The sequence below is a fragment of the Bombina bombina genome, chromosome 4, assembly GCF_027579735.1.
Source record: "Bombina bombina isolate aBomBom1 chromosome 4, aBomBom1.pri, whole genome shotgun sequence".
Classification (NCBI taxonomy): Eukaryota; Metazoa; Chordata; class Amphibia; order Anura; family Bombinatoridae; genus Bombina; species Bombina bombina.
In genome coordinates, this window is record NC_069502.1 from 355,019,997 (window position 1) to 355,045,804 (window position 25,808).

Sequence of the window (25,808 nt, forward strand, 5' to 3'; positions counted from 1 at the left end):
CAGTGCCACCACTCATATCTGTTGTAACAGTAGTGTAAATATAAAAAAAAAACTTTTTTGACTGTGAAACATCAGTCTGCTAGTGTAATCTAATAGAAGTTGTCTGCCTGCTAGCGTGAGTGCCAGGCCCACTTGCCAACTATTGCCACCACTCATATCTGTTGTAACAGTAGTGTACATTTTTTAAAAAAAAACTTTTTTGACTGTGAAACATCAGTCTGCTATTGTAATCTAATTGCAGTTGCCTGCCTGCCAGCCTGTGTGCCAGGCCCACTTGCCAACTAGTGCCACCACTCATATCTGTTGTAACAGTAGTGTAAATTTAAAAAAAGTGCCACCACTCATATCTGTTGTATCAGTAGTGTAATTTTTTTTAAAAAAGCTTTTTTGACTGTGAAACATCAGTCTGCTATTGTAATCTAATAGCAGTTGCCTGCCTGTCAGCGTGTGTGCCAGGCCCACTTGCCAACTAGTGCCACCACTCATATCTGTTTTTAACAGTAGTGTACATTTAAAAAAAAAAAAAACTTTTTGACTGTGAAACATCAGTCTGCTAGTGTAATCTAATTGTAGTTGATTGCCTGCCAGCGTGTGTGCCAGGCCCACTTGCCAACTAGTGCCACCACTCATATCTGTTGTAACAGTAGTGTAAATTAAAAAAAAAAAACTTTTTTGACTGTGAAACATCAGTCTGCTAGTGTAATCTAATTCTAGTTGCCTGCCAGCGTGTGTGCCAGGCCCACTTGCCAACTAGTGCCACCACTCATATCTGTTGTAACAGTAGTGTACATTTTAAAAAAATAACTTTTTTGACTGTGAAACATCAGTCTGCTAGTGTAATCTAATTCTAGTTGCCTGCCTGCCAGCATGTGTGCCCAGCCCACTTGCCAACTAGTGCCACCACTCATATCTGTTGTAACAGTAGTGTAAATTTAAAAAAATAACTTTTTTGACTGTGAAACATCAGTCTGCTAATGTAATCTAATTGCAGTTGCCTGCCTGCTAGCGTGTGTGCCAGGCCCACTTGCCCAGTGCCACCACTCATATCTGGTGTAACAGTAGTGTAAATAATTTAAAAAAACAACTTTTTTGACTGTGAAACATCAGTCTGCTAGTGTAATCTAATTGCAGTTGCCTGCCTGCCAGCGTGTGTGCCAGGCCCACTTGCCAACCAGTGCCACCACTCATATCTGTTGTAACAGTAGTGTAAATTAAAAAAAAAAAACATTTTTGACTGTGAAACATCAGTCTGCTAGTGTAATCTAATTGCAGTTGCCTGCCTGCCAGCGTGTCTGCCAGGCCCACTTGCCAACTAATACCACCACTCATATCTGTTGTAACAGTAGTGCAAATAATTTAAAAAAAACAAAACTTTTTTGACTGTGAAACATCAGTCTGCTAGTGTAATTCTAATTGCATTTGCCTGCCTGCCAACGTGTGTGCCCGGACCACTTGCCCAGTGCCACCACTCATATCTGGTGTAACAGTAGTGTAAATAATTAAAAAAACAAACAAACTGTTTTGACTGTGAAACATCAGTCTGCTTGTGTAATCTAATTGCAGTTGCCTGCCTGCCAGCATGTGTGCCAGGCTCACAGCGTATACTGTGCCCACTTGCCCAGTGGCACCACTCATATCTTGTTTAATAGTAGTGTAAGTGTACATTTAAAAAAAATAAAAAAAATTTGGACTGTGAAACATCAGTCTGCTTTTTTGTGTCAGGCTCACAGCGTATACTGTGCCCACTTGCCCAGTGCCACCACTCATATCTTGTTTAATAGTAATGTAAGTGTACATTTAAAAAACAATGACAGGCAGAGGCAAGCCACCCCGCAGGTGCCATCGTGGTCGTGGTGCTGTGATTACCTTTGGCCATAGAATAATGCCCAGTGTTCAGAGGCCACGTCCCATGAACTCGAAAAGTTCTGAGGAGTACATAGTTGACTTTTTAACACAGGACACCCAATCTTCTATAGCTTCCGCTCCAAACCTTGAAGCACCATCCTCCTCCAGCTTATCTTCGGGCACCTCTCAAGTTACCACCACTCGCCCACCTGCTGCCACCACCAAGACTAGCACCACAGCCGCTTCACTTGATGTGTCAGAGGAGTTTTTTACACATCAGTTGGAAGAAATGAGTGATGCACAACCATCATTGACAGAGGATGTAGATAACAGTGATATGTCTCAGTCAGGCAGCATTACAGACATGGACGTATAGGTGTGATGATGATGATGTTGTACCCGCTGATGCTTCCTTTGCTGATTTGTTAGATACAAGTGAAGCGGTTGATGATGACGATGCATCCGTGGATGTCACATGGGTGCCCGCTAGAAGAGAAGAAGAACAGGGGGAAAGTTCAGATGGAGAAACAGAGAGGAGGAGGAGACGAGTTGGAAGCAGGGGCAGGTCGTCGCAAGGAGCTAGTGGCACAGTCAGACAGCATGCATCGGCACCCAGGGTCTGCCAGACAGCACGCCAATCAACACATGCTGTTGCCACCACCAGAATGCCGTCATCGAAGAGCTCAGCATTGTGGCATTTTCTTTGTGTGTCTGCCTCTGACAACAGCGATGCCATTTGCAACCTGTGCCAAAAGAAACTGAGTCGTGGGAAGTGCAACACCCACCTAGGTACAACTGCTTTGCGAAGGCACATGATCGCACATCACAAACGCCTATGGGATCAACACATGAATAGAAGCAGAACACAAACTCAAAGCCGCCATCCTCCTCCTGGTCCAGCATCTTCAGCCACGTCAAACACTGCTGTCCTCCTTGCCCCCTCTCAACCATCCGCCACTCTGTCTCTCTTCCGGAGCAGTTCCTGCTCATCTTCCCACAGTCAGGTGTCTGTCAAGGACATGTTTGAGCGTAAGAAGCCAATGTCACAAAGTCACCCCCTTGCCAGGCGTCTGACAGCTGGCTTTTCTGAACTCTTAGCCCGCCAGCTTTTACCATACAAGCTGGTGGAGTCTGAGGCGTTCAAAAAATTTGTATCTATTGGGACACCGCAGTGAAAGGTACCCGGCCGAAATTTCTTTTCACAAAAGGCAATCCCCAACCTGTACTCAATTGTGCGAAAGGAAGTAATGGCATGTCTGGCAAGGGTCCATATGACCACTGATAGCTGGTCTGCAAAGCATGGTCAGGGCAGGTATATCACGCCGTCTTGGGGTTGACTTGCCTGAAAGCAGAGAGTCACACCGGACCAGCACTCCTGTCCGCCCTGAACGCACAGGTGGATCAGTGGCTGACTCCGCAGCAACTGGAGATCGGCAAAGTGGTTTCTGACAACAGAAGTAATTTGGTGGTGGCATTGAAATTGGGCAAGTTGACACATGTGCCGTGCATGGCACATGTGTGTAATCTGATCGTACAATGCTTTGTGCATAAATACCCAGGCTTACAGGACGTCTTGAAGCAGGCCAGATGGTGTGTGGCCATTTCAGGCGTTCCTACGCGGCCATGTCGCACTTTTCTGATATCCAGTGGCAAAATAACATGCCAGTGAGGCGCTTGATTTGCGACAGCCCGACAAGTTGGAATTCAACACTCTTAATGTTCGACCGCCTGCTCCAACAAGAAAAAGCCGTTAACGAGTATTTGTATGACCGGGGTGCTAGGACAGCCTCTGCGGAGCTGGGAATTTTTTTGTCACATTACTGGGCGCTCATGCACAATGCCTGTAGGCTCATGTGTCCTTTTGAGGAGGTGGCAAACCTAGTCAGTCTTACCGAAGGCACCATCAGTGACATCATACCATTTGTTTTCTTCCTGGAGCATGCCCTGCGAAGAGTGCTGGATCAATCCGTAGATGAGCATGAAGAGGAAGAGTTGTGGTCACCATCACCACCAGAAACAGCCTTATCAGCATCGCTTGCTGGACGAGGATTGTGAGGAAGAGGAGTCAGAGGAGGAATGTGGCTTTGAGGAGGAAGAGGAAGACCAACCACAACAGGCATCCAAGGGTGCTCATTGTCACCTATCTGGTACCCGTGGTGTTGTACGTGGCTGGGGGGGAAGAAAATACCTTCAGTGACATCACTGAGGAAGAGGAACGGGACATGAGTAGCTCAGCATCCAACCTTGTGCAAATGGGGTCTTTCATGCTGTTGTGCCTGTTGAGGGACCCTCATATAAAAAAAGCTGAAGGAGAACGACCTGTACTGGGCGTCCACGCTACTAGACCCCCGGTATAAGCATAAAGTGCCAGAAATATTACCAAATTACAACAAGTTGGAAAGGATGCAGCATTTCCAAAATAAATTAAAAAGTATGCTTTACACAGCGTATAAGGGTGATGTCACAGCACAACGTGAATCTAACAGGGGAAGAGCTGAAAGTAATCCTCCGACTCCCACGACCACGCCGGCAAGGACAGGATGCTTTACAGACGTGTTGTTGATGGAGGACATGCTGAGCTTTTTAACTCCTATGCATCGCCACAGCCCTTCGGGGTCTACCCTCAGAGAACGACTCGACCAACAGGTAGCAGACTACCTCGCCTTAACTGCAGATCTCGAAACTCTGAGGAGCGATGAACTCCTTGACTACTGGGTGTGCAGGCTTGACCTGTGGCCTGAGCTATTCCAATTTGCAATAGAACTTCTGGCCTGCCCTGCTTCAAGTGTCCTGTCAGAAAGCACCTTCAGTGCAGCAGGAGGTATTGTCACTGAGAAGAGAAGTCGCCTAGGTCAAAAAAGTCTAGATTACCTCACCTTTATTAAGATGAATGAGGGATGGATCCCGAAGGGACTGACATTGGGCGATACATTCGAGTAAAAAAGGCCTGATGAGATGAGCTGCCTTGGGCTAAAAATGGTCCGCACGCTGCTGTATTTTATCTTCAAATGCCTTGCTTGACTTATCCGCCACCAACTAGGGTTCAAGCCGCAATGTTTTAGGGCACTTTCTGCCTGGGAAACAAACATCAATTTTTCTGGCGACTGCTACAGCAGCAGCTGCAACAATACCTAATTTTTCAGGCATGTGTACATGCCAAATTTTTCTTGCCTCTGGTGCTGTACTGTGGCTTCAAAAACAAAACCAAACAAAAGACACTTAACAGGATTAAACTGATAGGATTACTACTTAACACACCACTCCTATCTGGTGGCACATTAGATTGCATGTGCAGTGCCCCAAATTTGAAGTAGGAGGACCGACCAAGCATCTTTTTCCATCTCCCGGTTCCTAAAATCCATGCCATATACACATCCCCTGATAGGGGACACCGTAGTGGAAGGTACCTGGCCGAAATTTCTTTGCACAAAAGGCAATCCCCAACCTGTACTCGATTGTGCAAAAGGAAGTAACCTTACCATGGGTCGCAGACCGCACGTCCTGTAATTCTCTGTCTGGGAAATTATATATCTATCAAATCTATCTATTTATCTATCAAATCTATCTAACTATCAATCGTATCTATCAAATGTATATTGCATCTATTGATCTATGTAATCTATGTATCTATCTATCAAATCTATCTATCTTGTGGCTGGACTGTTTTGTGAAAGCCACTTGTGTTTCGGCCAAATGTCCGTCGGACAAATGTCCGTTGGCTAAAAGTCCGGCCATGATTGCACGTGCAGTGCCCCAAATTTGAAATAGGAGGACCAACCAAGCATCTTTTCCATCTCCTGGTTCCTAAAATCCATGCCATATATACGTCCCCTGGCGCCGCAATTGCCTCTGGGAACCTTACCATGGGTCACAGACCGCACGTCTTTTAATTCTCTGTCTGGGAAATTATATATCTATCAAATCTATCTATTTATCTATCAAATCTATCTAACTATCTATCATATCTATCAAATGTATATTGCATCTATTGATCTATGTAATCTATGTATCTATCTATCAAATCTATCTATCTCGTGGCCGGACTGTTTTGTGACAGCCACTTGTGTGTCGTCCAAATGTCCATCGGACAAATGTCCTTCAGCCAAATGTCCGTCGGCTAAAAGTCCGGCCACGATTGCACGCGCAGTGCCCCAAATTTGAAGTAGGAGGACCGACCAAGCATCTTTTTCCATCTCCCGGTTCCTAAAATCCATGCCATATACACCTTCCCCGATAGGGGGAGTAACAGGTATTAAACTGATCAGAATAGTACTACTTAACATACCACTCATATCTGGTGGCACAGTAGATTGCACGCGCAGTGCCCCAAATTTGAAATAATTTTATATTTTTATCAAATCTATCTATTTATCTATCAAATCTAGCAGGGGGTGTCAATCACCTCGATTGTATAGGATCGGGGAGTTTGCAGACTGCAGCCTCAGAGGCAGCGGACCAGTTAACTGCTGTTTCCAGGCTCGCGTGGAAATAGGGGCATGGCCCTTGATAATTCAGCCCCTAAGTATCCTTTGCTGAAACTTTGCGCCTTTCCAAAAGAGTATACTTAGGTAGGTATAGGACTGTGCACATATGTCAAGCATTATATGGGAGCAGAATTTGCAATAATGTTTGTAATAATGTTATGCACTGTGACAAACACCACTGCATACAGGGGCTGATCACAATCCTTTAGAAAAACATCAGATGATTTATCTACAAAAATCCCATACACTTTGATGGTGATTTTTAATAGAAAAAGGAGTGTGATCCATCCCATAGATGTAAGTACCTTAATCTACCTAGGTATGTTTTCATGGAAAGGAGCTAAGTTTACCAAGAGAGAGAAGTACATTTGACAATAGAAGTATATCGGAAAGATTTTTTTTTTTTTTTTTAATAGTACAAACTGTTTGAATTGTGAAACTTTAATTTTGACTTCTGTGCCCCTTTAACCGATTTACATCTTTTTTAAGGCACCAAAAGCCTTCTAGTCCTATCTTGAAGTACATTTTCTTTTGGGACCCTAATAAAACAAAAAAAACTGCATTTAAAATGTATAAACATTTAATGCCATTCATATTCAATGCTTTATTTTAAATTAAACTGCCATACAATGTTTCATTATTGAAAGCATAACATTATTGCAATGTTAATTCATTATTTATTTTGCTGCATTTTGCTATAAAATACATTTAAGAATATTACATGTTCCACTTTCTCCCAGGGTGGCTTGGGTTAATACTGTTATCTACTTTTCTGTAAATTAGTGGTTCTAAACTACTTTAAAGGGATAGTCTAGTCAAAATTAAACTTTCATGATTCTGATAGAGCATGCAATTTTAAGAAACTTTCTAATTTACTCCTTTTATCATTTTTTCGTCGTTCTCTTGGTATCTTTATTTGAAAAAGCAGGAATGTGCACCATTTTTGGTTCAGCCCCTGGGTAGCGCTTTCTGATTGGTGTCTAAATGTAGCCACCAATCAGCAAGCACTACCCAGACTCCTAACTTTACATTCAAATAAAGATACCAAGAGAATGAAGAAAAATTGATAATAGGAGTAAATTAGAAAATTGCTTATAATTGCCTGCTCTATCTGAATCTTGAAAGTTTAATTTTTACTAAACTATTCCTTTAAGGGAAGTGACGAGTGCAGGGTTACCCTAATCTCTTTCTTTAACTGCATACAAGTAAACAAAAACTTATGGTAAAATCAATTTTTTGTATTAGTTTAGTTAACAAGTGATAAGGGGTTTATCACGGCTCTTTGCGCGCTTCAGAAGTACTGTGCATATTACAAGTTGAAAGAATATGTTCACTTGAGCGCAATTGAATTTAACGCGTTTTGGGATACCCCAACTTCAGAGCTCTGGTTAACTATTAGGCAAGTCAAAAATGTTGCACAAAACACATCGAAAAAACATTTAAAAGTACAGTTACACTCATATTAACACTATCTAATAAAATAAAAATAAAATGTTACTTTCTGCTGCTGCCTCTCCTACGCATAGATTTTCTATTGACAATACTGCAATATTCACATTTTCAGTATAGGTGACATTTTTAACAGGCAGAGGCAGCTATTTTAAAATACAAACTAAAGGTAAAGAAGCTTTGTAATGAATATAATATACTTCAACAGGTAAAATGTATTATATTGTTCAGATCCGCACATACAGCATTTATGTGTATTTATCATTAAAATCTTTTTTGACCAGTAGAGGTTGCTCTTAAGTTTGTCTGTAGTATAGCTTGTACTAATGAAAAAATTGTGTAAGACATTTAAGCACAGAATTACATCAAAGATTTAAATGCAGATTGTATTTCATGAATGTAATGAATGGATTGTGATTTTTTAATATGTTGTATTCTAAAAAAATGTATTTGCTAGGTCCTGGCTTAAGTAAATAAAAGTAAATATTGAAAGGAACAGTTGTAGCTATGCAGTAAATCTACAGTGAACCGAAAGTGAATTATTTTTATATTTTTAAGTTGATTTTTTATCACCTCTATTTATAGCTGCTGACTTCACATCCAATTCATGTGAATCTAATTTTATAAACTATTTAAGCAAAATATTATGGGTTGTGACAGCTGAACAAATGGCTGATATATAAAGACTTAGAGCTCGTTTCCACTGAGGCATAATTAGGTTTGCATAAGTTTCCAAACCGATAAATATGCTGTCGGAAGCAATTTTGTTTATCGACTGCTTCCGATGGTGCTTCCCATAGAAAGTACTAGAAGTCGTTAAGCGTTAACTGATACCAGGTTTCCAATGAAAGCACAAACCATTAATTCACTATCGGAGGCTGTCGATACATTGAGAAAAATTACACCCAGCTCAACTAGGTGTAAAACAGAAAACAGGAGCTTTTTGAGGCCTAGTTTCCAATAAAAATTTAAATCTTGCAAACAATGCAAGTGTTTCAATGTAGAAAACAATTCTAATGTGTAATATTTATTGTTGTGCCATGTATAGAAATAATTGCACTTATATGTATGTTATTTACATTTAAAAATATAGGCAAGCACATATCTACAAAATTCAAACTAGAGCTATGCCTAGGGCAGCAATACATATTACATATATTAATAAAGTGGAAAATATGATTATAATAAAAAATAGTATTTGCTTATTGTTTAAAACTATGTATTACAAATAAATGTATCTTTCTTTTTGTTTCAGTTTAGAGGTGATCACAGATAATCAACTAACTTGATTTTCAAGAAATTCAATATCAGAAGCGTTAATAGAACATTAACTTAAAAGTACACGTAAAGAGCGACTGCATGCAATGCGCAAAATATTTTAATGGAAATCTGGTAGTAAAATGGAGTCGTAACTAGGGATGGGCGAATGTTTCGCAACATTCGAAAATCGGCACGAATTTTAACACATTCGTTCGTTCGAATCGAATTTCGAATGTTTACATAACATTCTAACATTCGATTTTCGAATGTTCGGTTTCGAATTTTACGATTACATTCGAAAAATATTCTTTTTGAAAAATTCGAAATTTAGATTGTAATAGTATTTCTAATGCTTTCTTTAAATGTAATATTCAAATTATGCAATATTCGAATTCGAAAAATTCGAATTTAGATTGTAATAGTATTTCTAATGCTTTTTCTTTAAATGTAATATTCGAATTATGCAATACGTGTATTCGAATTCGAAAAATTTTAATTTAGATTGTAATAGTATTTCTAATGCTTTTTCTTTAAATGTAATATTCGAATTATGCAATATTCGAATTCGAAAAATTTGAATTTATATTCGAATTCGAAAAATTTGAATTTATATGTTTGTAATAGTATTTCTAATGCTTTCTTTAAATGTAATATTCGAATTATGCAATATTCTATATGGAAACATTCAAAATGATATATTTGTATCTATTATGTATCAATTTACTAGATTCCCGCCCTACCACATGAACTATTGAACTTCTGAATAGTATTTGTTAAATAGAATGTTAAATTCGAAATTTCGAATGTTGACATTCAATATAATTATAAACATTCGAATTCGAAAGTGACATTCGAAAACTGTAAATAACATTCAATTTTCGAATTTTTAAGAATATTCGTTCTTATCGACATTCGGATTTAGAATTCGAATTTCGGTAATAACATTCGTTCTACATTCGAAATTCGAAAATTCACACATTCGCCCATCCCTAGTCGTAACCTACTTTTAGCTGTCGCCCACTTAGGTAGTTTACGATTCCATTTTTACGGCTCAATGGAAGTGATCCCTAAATGTCAAATTTATCATTGTCTGGATGGCAAGGTTTATAGGTAGTGAACCTGCCCACCTGACTGAGATCAAAAATGTTGGGGCCCATTCACAAACTGTATTTATCATTGCATAAGCAGAAAGTCAAAGAGAAGGGGTAAACAAGAAAACATGGATCCAATATAGTATAGTAATATATATATATATATAGCAATTAGCAACTCACAGATGTGCGCTGTGCTTTCTCTCATGTTAGGATCAGCTGTGGAGAGATCAGCTTGTTTTTAAATCTCTTCTGTTAATACAATGGATGTATGATCTGAGCTAAAGGTAGTGCTAGTTACTTTGCTGTATATATATTTAGTAGACAACCCAAGGAATTCTTCTAGGACAATTTGGTATATTCCATGCCACTGTTTCACTGCCAAATGAAATCATATTAAACAGATTGTTAACCTTTTTTCAAACTTTTGGTTTCTGAATGAATTTATTTACACATAACTACTGCAGTCATAAGACAAATGGTGGTAAAAGGTTCTCTGGGGTCCCTTTTGTTCAGAAAAAGCAGACATGAATGGCTTTGCAATTAGTTTTTAGCAATTAGAAGGCCGATTACTGCAGCTGTGCACCACACCACTGAACGAGTTAGTAAATTAGCTTGTAAGGGTAATAGTATTTTAATACAAGGATTACCCTCCCACCTGATAATTCCCACTTCCCTGATCCTTCCCAAACAGCTCTTTCCCCTCCTTCACCAACACTACTGACCATCATCTTAAAGGGACATGAAACCCAGATTTTTTCTTTCATGATTCGGATAGAGAATATATTTTTAAAAAGTTCACTCCTATCATCAAATTTGCCTCATTCTCATGTTATTCTTTGTTAAGAGATATCTAGATAGGTAGTTTGAACATGTCTGGACCGCTACAAGACAGGAAATAGTGCTGCCCTCTAGTGCTCTTGCAAATGTATAGCATTGTTTCAAAACTGCTGCCATATAGTGCTACAGACACATGCACATTCTTAAACTTACCTTCCCGCTTTTCAACAAAGGATAACAAGAAAACAAATAAAATCTTATTACAGAAGTAAATTGGAAAGTGGTTTAAAATTGTATGTTCTATCTGACTCATGAAATACATTCTACCAGTATGAAGTTTTTTTTTTATAAATAAAATTAATTTTTATTTATTTAATGTACTTTTCTGCAGTGTAGGATCCCCCCTTACCCTCCATCTCCTTGATCCCTGCCAAACAGCTTTCTAGCCCTCCCCCTCCTTATGAAGTCCACCATCTTAGGTACTGCCACTACCCAGTTTATAATTTATTATTTTTTATTAATATTTTTTATAGTTTTTTTTTGTCTTTCCCTAGTTTAGCGGTCTCCCCCTCCCCACTATTATAAGATAGGGGCAGGCCCCACCATGAGTCAACATTTTTTCAGTAGCATTGCGTCCCCTTCAAACTAATTTTCTGTAGGTAGGGTTCCCGGCCCTCCCTCCCACTCAATCCCCCTAACACCGCCGTCTTCCCACCCACCTCCCTTTATCACCCCTTAACCTCCCACTGGCACAAACAGATGTTTGTTACAGAAAGTGACACAGACCATATCATTTTCTGTAATGATCGTGCTCCGGTTCCATATGTATACAGATTCCTGCAGCTCAGGGACAGCAGCTCCTAGCTCTTACTTTACAGCTGAGGTTGCTGTAACATCATGAAGCTAGGACATTTTATATATATATATATATATATATATATATATATATATATATATATATACAAACATTATACGGTATAATGGGCAAAGTACCACATGGAGTATATATACGTCCATTTGGCTCATGGGATTAAAGAATAAGATAGGACACTGAATATTTGTAAATAATATTTTGAGCTTTTTTACTCATTCACGTTTTTATGACTATTAATAAAGAGTGTCATTGAATTAAAAAAATGTGCCATCATTTATGTTTGTTTCAACACTTTAAATATCAGAATATTTTGGATATTCCTCACAAATGTTCAGGAATACTTCAATATTTTCAAAATTCTCTGCTGTTTGAAGTTGCTTCATATCTCTCAACTCGATGTAGTTTTGTATTTGTGGCTCACTTTAATAGTGTACAAACAAACCTATTTTAGTTGTTTGCCTTACATATTTCTTTTATACTGGGGTTAAAGGGATTTGCTGTCTATTGGTGGCAATTTGCCAGAGGCAGACTTTAACATTGACAATTTGCCAGCTTACTGTGCAAAAGAACTCAATTATCCCCATTGTTATTGTCCATCCATCTGTAATCATATAATATAAATAAAAAATAGAACGTGTGGATCTAAAGGAAGTTCTCTGTATGAAACACAAATTAATTATTAGATGGTTGTACGGTTTCTGCCTTGGCAGCAATCAGCATGGGGCAGATAATGATGACTATTACTGAATAACTTAACATAGTAACAGTCAGAAAAAGATTGTGATGAACTGCAGGACTTAACCCCTCTGAGTAAATAATATAATTTACCCTGTGTTCTGTAATTATCTTGACATTATTCATTGATTGCACAATTAACCATTCACATACATAAAGAAATATCCTAAGCAGGAATCAGTAATCGCTAAGGATACAGGGGTCAACTAGTATTATCTATGACATATTTGTCCGTTTGCATACCAGATACATCACTTGATATGACTTACATTAGATAGCCCATGACTTCAAATCATAAAAGTCTGAAGCAAACTGTTTTAGCAATTTGTAATTATTTAAATGTAGAGTATACATTTCCTGCTGTGTAAAAACCTTATAAATGTATTTTCATGAAACTATATGAAGATTAATATATGATTTATTTATGCATTAGAGCACCAAGGGTTGTTAAATAGCACATGAAATATTGTTAAAATAATTAATAGTGCTAGATTTATACTGTTTATGTTATATTTCCGAAATGAATAATAATAGCAATTTAGATATTGTTAAAACTGGAAATACAACAAAAATGATAGTTATATGTCCATTTAATTACTGGTGTAAATGTATATCTATCTATCTATCTATCTCATGACTACCTAGCGGACAAAGGTCTAACTGATGTTAACTGCTTTGCCAAAGCCTATCGGCTAGATTACGAGTTTTGCGTTATGAGGGGTGCGCTACTAACTTGCACGTTATTGTCACCGCTCACTCACCTACAGCGCTGGTATTACATGTTTTTACAAACCCGGCATTAAAAGGCAAGAAGTGAGCGTAGAGCACATTGCGCTCCATACCGCACTCCAATACCAGCGCTGCTTAAGTCAGCGGTGAGCTGGTTGTACGTGCTCAACACCCCTAATCTTACACTTATTAACCCCGCACTAATCTGCCGTCCCCGACATTGCCGACACCTACATTATATTTATTAACCCCTAATCTGCCGCTCCGACATTGCCGACACCAACATTATACTTATTAACCCCTAATCTGCTGCTCCAGACATCGCCACCACTATAATAAACATATTAACCCCTAAACTGCCGCACTCCTGCATCGCAAACACTAGTTAAATATTATTAACCCCTAATCTGCCGCCCCTAACATCGCCGCCACCTACCTACATTTATTAACCCCTAATCTACTGTCCCCAACGTCGCCGCCACTATACTAAATTTATTAACCCCTAAACCTAAGTCTAACCCTAACCCCCCTAACTTAAATATAATTAAAATAAATCTAAAGAAAACCAATTACAATTAGTAACTAAATAATTCCTATTAAAAACTAAATACTTACCTGTAAAATAAACCCTAAGCTAGCTACAATATAACTAATAGTTACATTGTAGCAGCTTAAGTTTTATTTTTATTTTACAGGCAAGTTTGTATTTATTTTAACTAGGTAGAATAGTTACTAAATAGTTATTAACTATTTACTAACTACCTAGATAAAATAAATACAAATTTACCTGTAAAATAAAACCTAACCTGTCTTACACTAGCACCTAACCTTACACTACAATTAAATAAATTATCTAAATTAAATACAATTCCCAAAATTAAATACAATTCCCTAAATTAAATACAATTAGCTAAATTCCAAAAAAAACAATAAATGACAAAAAATAAAAAACAAATTACAAGATCTTTAAACTAATTATACCTAATCTAATAGCCCTATCAAAATAAAAAAAGCCCACCCAAAATAAAAAAACCATAGCATAAACTAAACTACCAATAGCCCTTAAAAACCCACCCAATACACCCTTAAAAAATCCTAACACTAACCCCTGAAGATCCACTTACCGGGAGAAGTCTTCATCCAAGCCGGCAGAAGTAGTCCTCCAGACGGGCAGAAGTCTTCACCCAGACGACATCTTCTATCTTCATACTTCTGATGCGGCTCCATCTTCAAGACATCCGGTGCGGAGCATCCTCTTCTTACAACGGTGACTGAAGAATGAAGGTTCCTTTAAGGGACGTCATCCAAGATGGCGTCCCTTGAATGCCGATTGGCTGATAGAATTCTGTCAGCCAATTGGAATTAAAGGTGAAAAAATGCTATTGGCTGATGCAATCAGCCAAAAGGATTGAGCTTCAATCCTATTGGCTGATCAAATAAGCCAATAGGATTGAGCTTGCATTCTATTGGCTGTTCCAAACAGCCAATAGAAGGTGAACTCAATCCTATTGGCTGATCCAATCAGCCAATAGGATTTTTTTAACCTTAATTCTGATTGGCTGATAGTATTCTATCAGCCAATTGGAATCTAAGGGACTCCATCTTGGATGAAGTCATTTAAAGGAACCTTAATTCTTCAGTCGGTGTCGTAAGAAGAGGATGCTCAGCTCTGGATGTTTTGAAGATGGAGCCACTCCGCGTTGGAAGAATGAAGATAGAAGATGCCGTCTGGGTGAAGACGTCTGCCCGTCTGGAGGACCACTTCTGCCGACTTGGATGAAGACTTCTCCCGGTAAGTGGATCTTCGTGGGTTAGTGTTAGGATTTTTTAAGGGTGTATTAGTGGGTTTTATTTTTAGGTTGGGGATTTGGGCTGCAATAGAGCTAAATGCCCTTTTAAGGGCAATGCCCATCCAAATGCCATTTTCAGGGCAATTTGGAGCTTAGGTTTTTTTAGTTAGGGTTTTATTTGGGGGTTGGTTGTGTGGGTGGTGGGATTTACTGTTGGGGGGTTGTTTGTATTTTTTTTTACAGGTAAAAGAGCTGATTTCTTTGGGGCAATGCCCCGCAAAAGGCCCTTTTAAGGGTTATTGGTAGTTTAGTTTAGGCTAGGTTTTTTTATTTTGGGTGGGCTTTTTTATTTTGATAGGGCTATTAGATTAGGTGTAATTAGTTTAAAGATCTTGTAATTTGTTTTTTTATTTTCTGTAATTTAGTGGTTTTTTTTTTTGTAATTTAGCTAATTGTATTTAATTTAAGAAATTTGTATTTAATTTAGGGAATTTATTTAATTGAAGGGTTAGGTTAGGTGTTAGTATAAGAAAGGTTAGGTTTTGGGGACTTCCGGTGGGCGGGTCTTCCTAGGCAGTCGCATCTCTGAAGTGCTCTGTATATCGGAGCTAAGAAAAACCTCACAAATTATACTTTTCCTGCCTAACCCCACTCTGAAAATCTGCTGGGTTGAACATACCAACGCCGGCCTCTAACAACAGGGTGCAGATCACTCCATCTGATCTGGCAGCCGGGAGCTCCAAGCAAAGGAAATATTACAATACAATAGACCTTCCCTAAACTCCTTGGCTTACATGCGGATATCCTTCCAATAGATGTAGATTGGGTAGATTGGGTAGATGGCCTTGTCTTGTTTGTCTAAAGTATCCACCTGGTATGGTGGAATCCCTGGGACTGAAAAGACATTTGGTTCAAGATGGAGGTCTGGCCAGACCTCCTGGGTAATGTTCAATAGTTATATATTGTTAATTTGTTACGTTTCTTCATTACTGCTTCGATGTCAACATGTGTGCAGATACAGATGATAGTCAATGTTATGTTTGATTTGTTAATTGTTATTTATGTTATTTACAATGCTTTTCCTCACACTCATATCTCTAGACCACAGCATAGAGAATATTACATGTATAGGGGGTATAGTCTAAGAGATAAGGTTGAATCTTATAACAAGCAATGCCCAAACACAAATCAATATAAAAGGATACGGGGACCTGGAAGGGGAGCGGAAATATGTCACTCTCAATTTAAAGTTAAGGGAGAGATGATGGAACACTCACAAGTATCACTGCTTATAGCCAAATACCTGGAGGTTAGAAAGAGCACATGCACAATGAAGTTTATTTTTTCAAGCATCTTGATTGTGATTATTTTACCCTACTTGTTAGGCAAGATTGTCATTAAACTCATGTCCATTTGGTCAGCTCTGCCAGAAGAAAGGTTTTTCATGCATACTAGCTCTATCCTTATCAGTGTCAAGACACATAGGGGATCTTTTGTCGCTTACGCACTAAAAGCTAGGATAGCTAATTCAACAGATGATCACTTAGCAGCTAATCGACACAAAGGTATTATATATGATAGCATATGGGCACTTTGGGCATGGAGGCTAGACAGTCTATTTCATGATAAGCCTAGTAATGTCTGCCACTGTAATGATGCCACTGTACGGTTCATAGCCTCAACTAATTATCGACAAACAAGAGTAAAGTTATCTGTCTTTAATATAATTGTGTACAGTGATGATTGTTTCGTAACGATTACTAGATTTCTAAGATATGCCCTCCACAAGGTCCCCCTCTTTATCTTTATCTTTACTTATATCTTTATTTCCTATCTTTAACTTTGTCTTCCCCTTCTCTTTCTCCTTCCCCCCCTTTCCTTTTTCCGCCCGTCCCCTCATCATCCTGCCCCCCTCCCCTTTTTTTTTTTTTTTCTTTGATCCAGCCATACATCAATGCCACACACTGTAGAGATCACACTTAAAGTTGTGATGTGGAATGTGGGAGGCCTTAATTCAACGATAAAACGCAAGTCAGTCCTTACTCATCTTAGGAAATTGGGGGCTGATGTCGCCCTACTCCAGGAGACACACCTGTTAGACCCAGAACACCAGAAATTACAGAGAGATTGGGTAGGTCAGGTTACATTTCTCTCCCACGCCGGTGCTAGTCGTGGACTGGCTATTGTGTTTGGGAAGAGAACGGTGGCTACTATTCAACATACGTACTTAGATCCCAATAGTAGATATATGATAGTGCATGCCAAGGTAAATGCATTCGACTATGTATTCTGCAATCTATATGCTCCTAATCACAGGAATGTAATGTTTTGGAGGGATTTGATAAAAAACATAGCTCCGCACTGATAGTGGGAGGAGATTTCAATATCTCTCCCACACACAACCTGGACAGACAATGGTTAGAACCACATAGTAAATTAGACCCCAGGAGAAATTATAAAGCCAAATACGAAACAAAGATATTTAATATGTTTGATAAGGACTTAGGCGTATGCGATATTTGGAGGTTACAGCACCCTGAAGGTAGAGATTACACATGTCTGTCAAAAGCCAAACGCACCTTATCCAGCATAGATTTGTTCCTAATAGCCAACGGATTGATAGATCAGGTGCGACAATGTAAAATACATGATATTCTTCTATCCGACCATGCCCCGGTGGAGTTATGGTTGTGGTTTGACAGACCACATGTGAACAGGAACATACTTACGTTTCCTACATATCTGACTACTTCTGAGGCATTTAACAAATTTTTACAACATACTTGGATGGACTTTATGACTGATAATGCAGCACACATGGACAATCCACTACTTTTCTGGGAGACAGCAAAAACAGTGTTGGCGGGTAATGTGATCTCTTATGTGTCCAAAGTGAGGTATAAGACGCAATATAGTTTTAGGAGTTTGCAGAAACAGCTGGGGCAGGCATACCAGATGTACCTTCAAACTAGGTCGAAACCAGCTTATGATAATTATATGGCTTCAAAATCAGACTTAGAAGCATTTGCAAAATAACAAGCTGCAGCTGGCTTATTAAAATCAGCGGGTAGGTTCTATAGATTCGGGGGCAGAGCAGGCAAAATGTTAGCTACCTTGACAAAGCCACAGACGGCAAAGACTAAAATAGCAGCACTACGCTGGAAAGACAAGGTACACACCACATCCGAGGATATTGCAAATGGTTTTGCGCAGTACTATTCGCAACTATACACAAGTCAAATGCCTCCTGCTCAGGAGGTACAAGACCAATTCTGGAATTCAGTGAACCTGCCCAAAATATCTATATATCAGAGAAACAGTCTGAACTCCCCCATCACAACAGAAGAATTGGCACACACCTTACAGAGTTTACCCTTGGGCAAGGCTTCAGGTCCGGATGGGTTCCCGGTTTAATTTTACAGATTACTTCAACCACAGATTAGTAGCACACTCACCAAGCTTTACAATGCCTTCCTTCTAGACGAATACAACTCCTTCGGCGAGTTTTACGTCGGCTCATGTTACCCTCATCCCCAAACCAGGTAAGGATCATTCCTTGCTGGAATCATATAGATCTATATCGTTGTTAAACAGCGATTACAAACATTTCACGAAAATCATGGCAAATAGACTCAAATCCATTCTACCGGATCTTTTACACCCAGACCAGACAGGTTTTGTTTCGACACGCACTTCTGTGGTCAATCTTTGTAGAGTGTTGCAGGTCATTGAATATTTTTGGTCCTTGGGGAGGAGTGGTGACAAAAATAAATAATCGTAGGCCTTCCTGTTATCATTAGATGCAGAGAAGGCCTTCGATAGGGTTGAGTGGGCCCACCTGCTGAACACTATGCAGAGGTTTGGTTTTGAGGGTCCTTTTTTGGATGTAATCAGCAAAATATGCAAGACCCCTGTAGCAAGGGTTCTATCCAATGGGTTATTTTTGAATGGCTTTAACCTACAGAGGGGCACTAGGCAGGGCTGCCCACTATCGCCCCTATTATTCAACCTGGAACTTGAGCCACTTGCGTTAAAACTCAAACAAATTTTCCCGGAAATTATCATAGGAGAGGTACCCCTCCATCTGGCTTTGTACACAGATGACATGTTGCTGTTTGTGGATTCTCCACAGATCCATGTCCCACATATACTTCAAGTAATAGCAGAATTTGGTAGCTTCTCCAGATACAAAATTAACACCTCTAAATCAGAGATACTCTGGTTACATAGACACCCGAACTCTAGACATAGCTACCCATTTGTGGAAGTGACAGAGGGCCTCACCTACCTGGGCATTCATCTCCCTAGGGATCCTTTAAAAATATACAAACTGAATATCTGGGCCAACCTTCCTCAAGGCTTATCAGGGCGGGTTAGCTTGGTGAAGATGTCAATCCTTCCCAAAATGTTATACCCGCTACTTATGTTAGCGTTTTTAATGACAAAAGCAGATCTGAACCTGCTCACACGGGCGCTGTCTCGCTTTGTCTGGAGAGGAGGCAGACCGCGAATTGCGACATATAAATTACATCTCCCTTATATCAAAGGAGGGCTGGGACTCCCGAACCTGAAATGGTATAACTGGGCGGCTTTAGCCAGACTGGTGACAGACTGGCAGCTAGGCACCGGACACCTTTGCGACCTGTAATTAGAAGAAGCGGTGATAAGACCCATAGCAGTAGCTTACTTACTCTATGGTGACTCTAAGACTTTACCCCCCTCAATCACCAATAGTATGATGTATAGGGATCCACTAAGAGCCTGGCGGAGGATACATAAATACCTGAAGATAGATTGCATCACCCCGAAGTATATCCCCATCATGGGTAACCCTTGCTTTCCAGCCGTAAATGATCATGAACCATTCCGTATGTGGAAGAGGGTGGGATTTGTAACGGTCGGGGATATGTTAGATCCACTACAACATACAATACGCTCCTTTCAGGAGTTGAAAACTAAATACCAAATCCCCAATTGGCATTTTTATGCCTATCTACAACTCAGGCACTATACCTCGACACTACAATCATTATACACAGCCTTCTGGGAGAGCTCGCCTTTTGCTGTCTCCCAGACAATGTTTCGGTTGGGCTCATTCTCCTTGTCCCAATTTTACTCACGTATCTTAAGACAGAGCGAGATTACAGTACTCACCGACATAATAACAAAACACAATAATACCGGCTCAATAGAATTGAAAATACAAGACATAGAGGACAGTTTAGAAAGCACAAAACAGGCTACATTGGCAGTATATCTCAGAGAGGCACAGACTAGATTGTTGCATATGGATTATATCACACCACATAGAGCAGCAAAATGGAATAGACAGATCCTGGATCGTTGTGTCAAATGTGGAGTAACGGCCCCCGTCATTTCAGCATTGTTTCTATGCCTGCCCACTGATTAGAAGATTCTGGGGACAAATCCAATACTGGCTAAAAATCACACTGAATTTAGAGAAAGTGCTCACAATGGCAGAAATTCTCCTGTTTAGGTGGGACAGCATACACAAAAAAACTACACAGATTACTAACAATTTGCACTCTTCTAGCTAGACAATACAGGGAGTGCAGAATTATTAGGCAAGTTGTATTTTTGAGGATTAATTTTATTATTGAACAACAACCATGTTCTCAATGAACCCAAAAAACTCATTAATATCAAAGCTGAATAGTTTTGGAAGTAGTTTTTAGTTTGTTTTTAGTTATAGCTATTTTAGGGGGATATCTGTGTGTGCAGGTGACTATTACTGTGCATAATTATTAGGCAACTTAACAAAAAACAAATATATACCCATTTCAATTATTTATTTTTACTAGTGAAACCAATATAACATCTCAACATTCACAAATATACATTTCTGACATTAAAAACAAAACAAAAACAAATCAGTGACCAATATAGCCACCTTTCTTTGCAAGGACACTCAAAAGCCTGCCATCCATGGATTCTGTCAGTGTTTTGATCTGTTCACCATCAACATTGCGTGCAGCAGCAACCACAGCCTCCCAGACACTGTTCAGAGAGGTGTACTGTTTTCCCTCCTTGTAAATCTCACATTTGATGATGGACCACAGGTTCTCAATGGGGTTCAGATCAGGTGAACAAGGAGGCCATGTCATTAGATTTTCTTCTTTTATACCCTTTCTTGCCAGCCACGCTGTGGAGTACTTGGACGCGTGTGATGGAGCATTGTCCTGCATGAAAATCATGTTTTTCTTGAAGGATGCAGACTTCTTCCTGTACCACTGCTTGAAGAAGGTGTCTTCCAGAAACTGGCAGTAGGACTGGGAGTTGAGCTTGACTCCATCCTCAAGCCGAAAAGGCCCCACAAGCTCATCTTTGATGATACCATCCCAAACCAGTACTCCACCTCCACCTTGCTGGCGTCTGAGTCGGACTGGAGCTCTCTGCTCTTTACCAATCCAGCCACGGGCCCATCCATCTGACCCATCAAGACTCACTCTCATTTCATCAGTCCATAAAACCTTAGAAAAATCAGTCTTGAGATATTTCTTGGCCCAGTCTTGACGTTTCAGCTTGTGTGTCTTGTTCAGTGGTGGTCGTCTTTCAGCCTTAACTTGGCCATGTCTCTGAGTATTGCACACCTTGTGCTTTTGGGCACTCCAGTGATGTTGCAGCTCTGAAATATGGCCAAACTGGTGGCAAGTGGCATCTTGGCAGCTGCACGCTTGACTTTTCTCAGTTCATGGGCAGTTATTTTGCGCCTTGGTTTTTCCACGCGCTTCTTGCGACCCTGTTGACTATTTTGAATGAAAGTTTGATTGTTCGATGATCACGCTTCAGAAGCTTTGCAATTTTAAGAGTGCTGCATCCCTCTGCAAGATATCTCACTATTTTTTACTTTTCTGAGCCTGTCAAGTCCTTCTTTTGACCCATTTTGCCAAAGGAAAGGAAGTTGCCTAATAATTATGCACACCTCATATAGGGTGTTGATGTCATTAGACCACACCCCTTCTCATTACAGAGATGCACATCACCTAATATGCTTAATTGGTAGTAGGCTTTCAAGCTTATACAGCTTGGAGTAAGACAAAATGCATAAAGAGGATGATGTGGTCAAAATACTAATTTGCCTAATAATTCTGCACACAGTGTATATTCTCAAGAGGTGGACTAACAGACAGGCCCCAACAGTGGCACAATTTAAACACCTTTTACTAAAGCAACTTTTTGTAGAACAATATGATGTGAGACTTGATACGCAGCACAGGCTGAAGCCTTTCCTACGTAAATGGAAATCCTGTATTGATACACTGAGCATATCGGCACAAAAACAAATCCTGCAACCATTCATAAATTTGGAAGCCATGCTTGAAATAGCCATGAGGGATGAATTGCGGGTGGTAGCAGAAATGGCAGCTGATCTGAGGGCTGATCAAGGAACATTGGAGGTAATGCTGTTTTAGATAGCTGACCCATATGCAGAATAGGCCTCCCCTCTGCAATAAGTCCTAGAGATAGCACAAGACAGAAAAGGAAAGAAAAAAAATCTAATTTTAATATTAAAATATTAATTTTAATATTTTTTTTTTCTTTTTTCTTTTCTCCCCTCGCTCTCCTCCATCCCTTCTACTAATCCTTTGTTTCCTGAAAAATTTCTCCCTATCTCTACTCCTCCTATAGGGCTTCTGTATCGTTAAAAAAAATACTATGCCCCCACGCTCAATTAGAACAATGTTTTATAGAAATTAGGATAATGTATAATATATGACTAATTTGTTAAAATGTTAAAGTTTGAGATAAATAATGAAAAAATTACTTTTGGGAAGCAGACAACATCGGAGGAAGAACAATTTGGACTTTTTCAGAGACTCAGCTACAGCATATTGCCACTTCATTCTTTTTCAAATGCATGATGTTTTATTAGATCTGGTTCAATGCAATGTTATTGTATTTTTTTGACTCTGCTTCCTAGAATAATAAAAAGAATTAAAAAAAAAAAAAAAAAAAAAGAAAGGTTAGGTTTTTATTTTACAGGTCAATTTGTATTTATTTTAGCTAGGTAGTTATTAAATAGTTAATAACTATTTACTAACTATTCTACCTAGTTAAAATAAATACAAATTTGCATGTAAAATAAAAATAAACCCTAAGCTAGGTACAATGTAACTATTAGTTATATTGTAGCCAGCTTAGTGTTTATTTTACAGGTAAGTATTTAGTTTTAAATAGGAATTATTTAGTTATTAATTGTAGGTTTTCTTTAGATTTATTTTAATTATATTTAAGTTAGGGGGTGTTAGGGTTAGGGTTAGACTTAGGTTTAGGGGTTAATAAATTTAGTATAGTGGCGGCGACGTTGGGGGCAGCAGATTAGGGGTTAATAAATGTAGGTAGGTGGCGGCGATGTTAGGGGCAGCAGATTAGGGGTTAATAATATTTAACTAGTGTTTGCGAGGCGGGAGTGCGGCGGTTTAGGGGTTAATATGTTTATTATAGTTGCGGCGATGTATGGAGCGGCAAATTAGGGGTTAATATTTTTATTATAGTGTTTGCGATGCGGGAGGGCCTTGGTTTAGGGGTTAATAATTAGTTTATGGGTGTTAGTGTACTTTGTAACACTTTAGTTATGAGTTTTATGCTACAGCGTTGTAGTGTAAAACTCATAACTACTGATTTTAGAATGCATTATGAATCTTGACGGGATAGGGTGTTCCGCTCACTTCTTGGCCTCCCAGGACAAGCTTGTAATACCGGTGCTATGGCAGTCCCATTGAAAATAGAGTATACGCAAATTGCGTACGTTGATTTGCGGTAAGGCCAAAAGAGTGTGCGGTGCCCCTAAATCTGCAAGACTCGTAATAGCAGCGGTAGTAAAAAAGCAGCGTTATGAGCCTTAATGCTGCTTTTTTACTCATAATGCAAGACTCGTAATCTAGCCATATTTTTGGTCCCAGTCCATTCATAAGCACAGGAATAAAAGGACTATTGATTTAACTTGAGCCATAGTAGTGCTCAATAGTGCAAATAGAATGATATTAATAATATCCTTTTTTTGTTATATGTTATTATAAATGAGATCACTAACCATGTGACATTTTATATTTAAAAATAAATTATTTCCTCTTTTAATCATATTGTTACATATAGTATGTAGAATATAATTCAACGCTCTTGGGCAAATTATGAAAATTATTGGATATTCTGCAAAGTTGTTACAAAGTGTAACATTTACATTGCTAAATTGAAAATGAGATAATTAATAGTGAGCTGTTAACAATTTGTTAATTAAAAATTAGTCTGTATTTTGTTGCTGTTTTTGTAAAAAAATGTCAAACATAAGACATTCACCTAGTTTACGAGTTTTGCGGTACGGCTTTTAACGCTGAAAAAATGTCCATTACGCTGGAATGGCCAGGAATGCATATTACGAGTTACAGCAGTATAGCTATACCGCAAGTATTTTAGCCTGTAACGCAACGTCCATTCCGCACTCTAAAAATTATATTTGAGTGTGGGACTTCCATAGAGCCAGTATTACAGGTTGTGCAGTCTGGCTAAAATGCTTGCATTACAGCCTATACCGACACAATCCATACTGCCATCTTAGACCAGTAGTTATGAATTTTGTGAAACAAAAATGTTTCACAAAACTCATAACTAAAATGATACAAAGTACACTAAGACCCATAAACTACCTATTAACCCCTAAATCACCACCCTCCCACATCGCAAACACTATTTAAAACTTATTAACCCCTAATCTGCCACCCACCCACATCGTTACTATTAAATAAATGTATTAACCCCTTATCTGCTTCCCACCCACATCACCAACGCTATAATGAAGTTATTAACCTTTAACAGCCACTCCCCGACATTGCCACCGCTAAATAAACCTACTAACCCCTAAACCTTCAGCCTCCCACATCATCACCACAAAATAAACCTTTTAACTCCAAAACCGCCCCCCACATCGCAAAACACTAAATCAAACTATTAACCCCTAAACCTAACACCCCCCTAAATTAAAATTTAAATTACAATATAACTATCTTAAAATAAATAAAAACTTACCTGTGAAATAAAAAAAACTAAGTTTAAACTATAAATTAACCTAATATTACAATTCTAATAAAATAAAAAAAAACTACCAATTAAAAAATCTAAATTACAAAATTAAAAAAACTAACATTATAAAAATATTTAAAAATTCTAAAATTACAAAAAATTAACAAACACTACATTTACAAAAAAATATAAAACACTAAGATGACAAAAATTAATAAACGAAATTATCAAAAAAACTAAACAATTAGACCTAATCTATACCCAGATAGCAAGGAGAACTTGCCACAGACTTGTAGCAAACTTTTGCTGTAAGTCAGTCAAACTTGCTGCAAGTTTTCACTGGCAAGTGTGTTTACTTGCAGAATAATTGCAGCAAAATTTCTTGTTGACACTTTTTCAACTTGCAGCAAGTTTACCTGACAAGTCTCTAGCAAGAGAATTTCTGGCAAGTCAACTGCAAGAGCTCTGCAAGTTTGTTGCCAATTTCTGGCAAGTCAACTGCAAGAACTCTGCAAGTTTGTTATCAATGTCTGGCAAGTCAACTGCAAGAGCTCTGCAAGTGTCTAGTCAATTTCTGGCAAGTCAACTGCAAGAGCTCTGCAAGTTTGTTATCAATGTCTGGCAAGTCAACTGCAAGAGCTCTGCAAGTCTGCTGCAAATTTCTGACAAGCCAACAGCAAGAGCTCTGCAAGTCTGCAGCAAATTTCTGACAATTTAACAGCAAGAGCCCTTC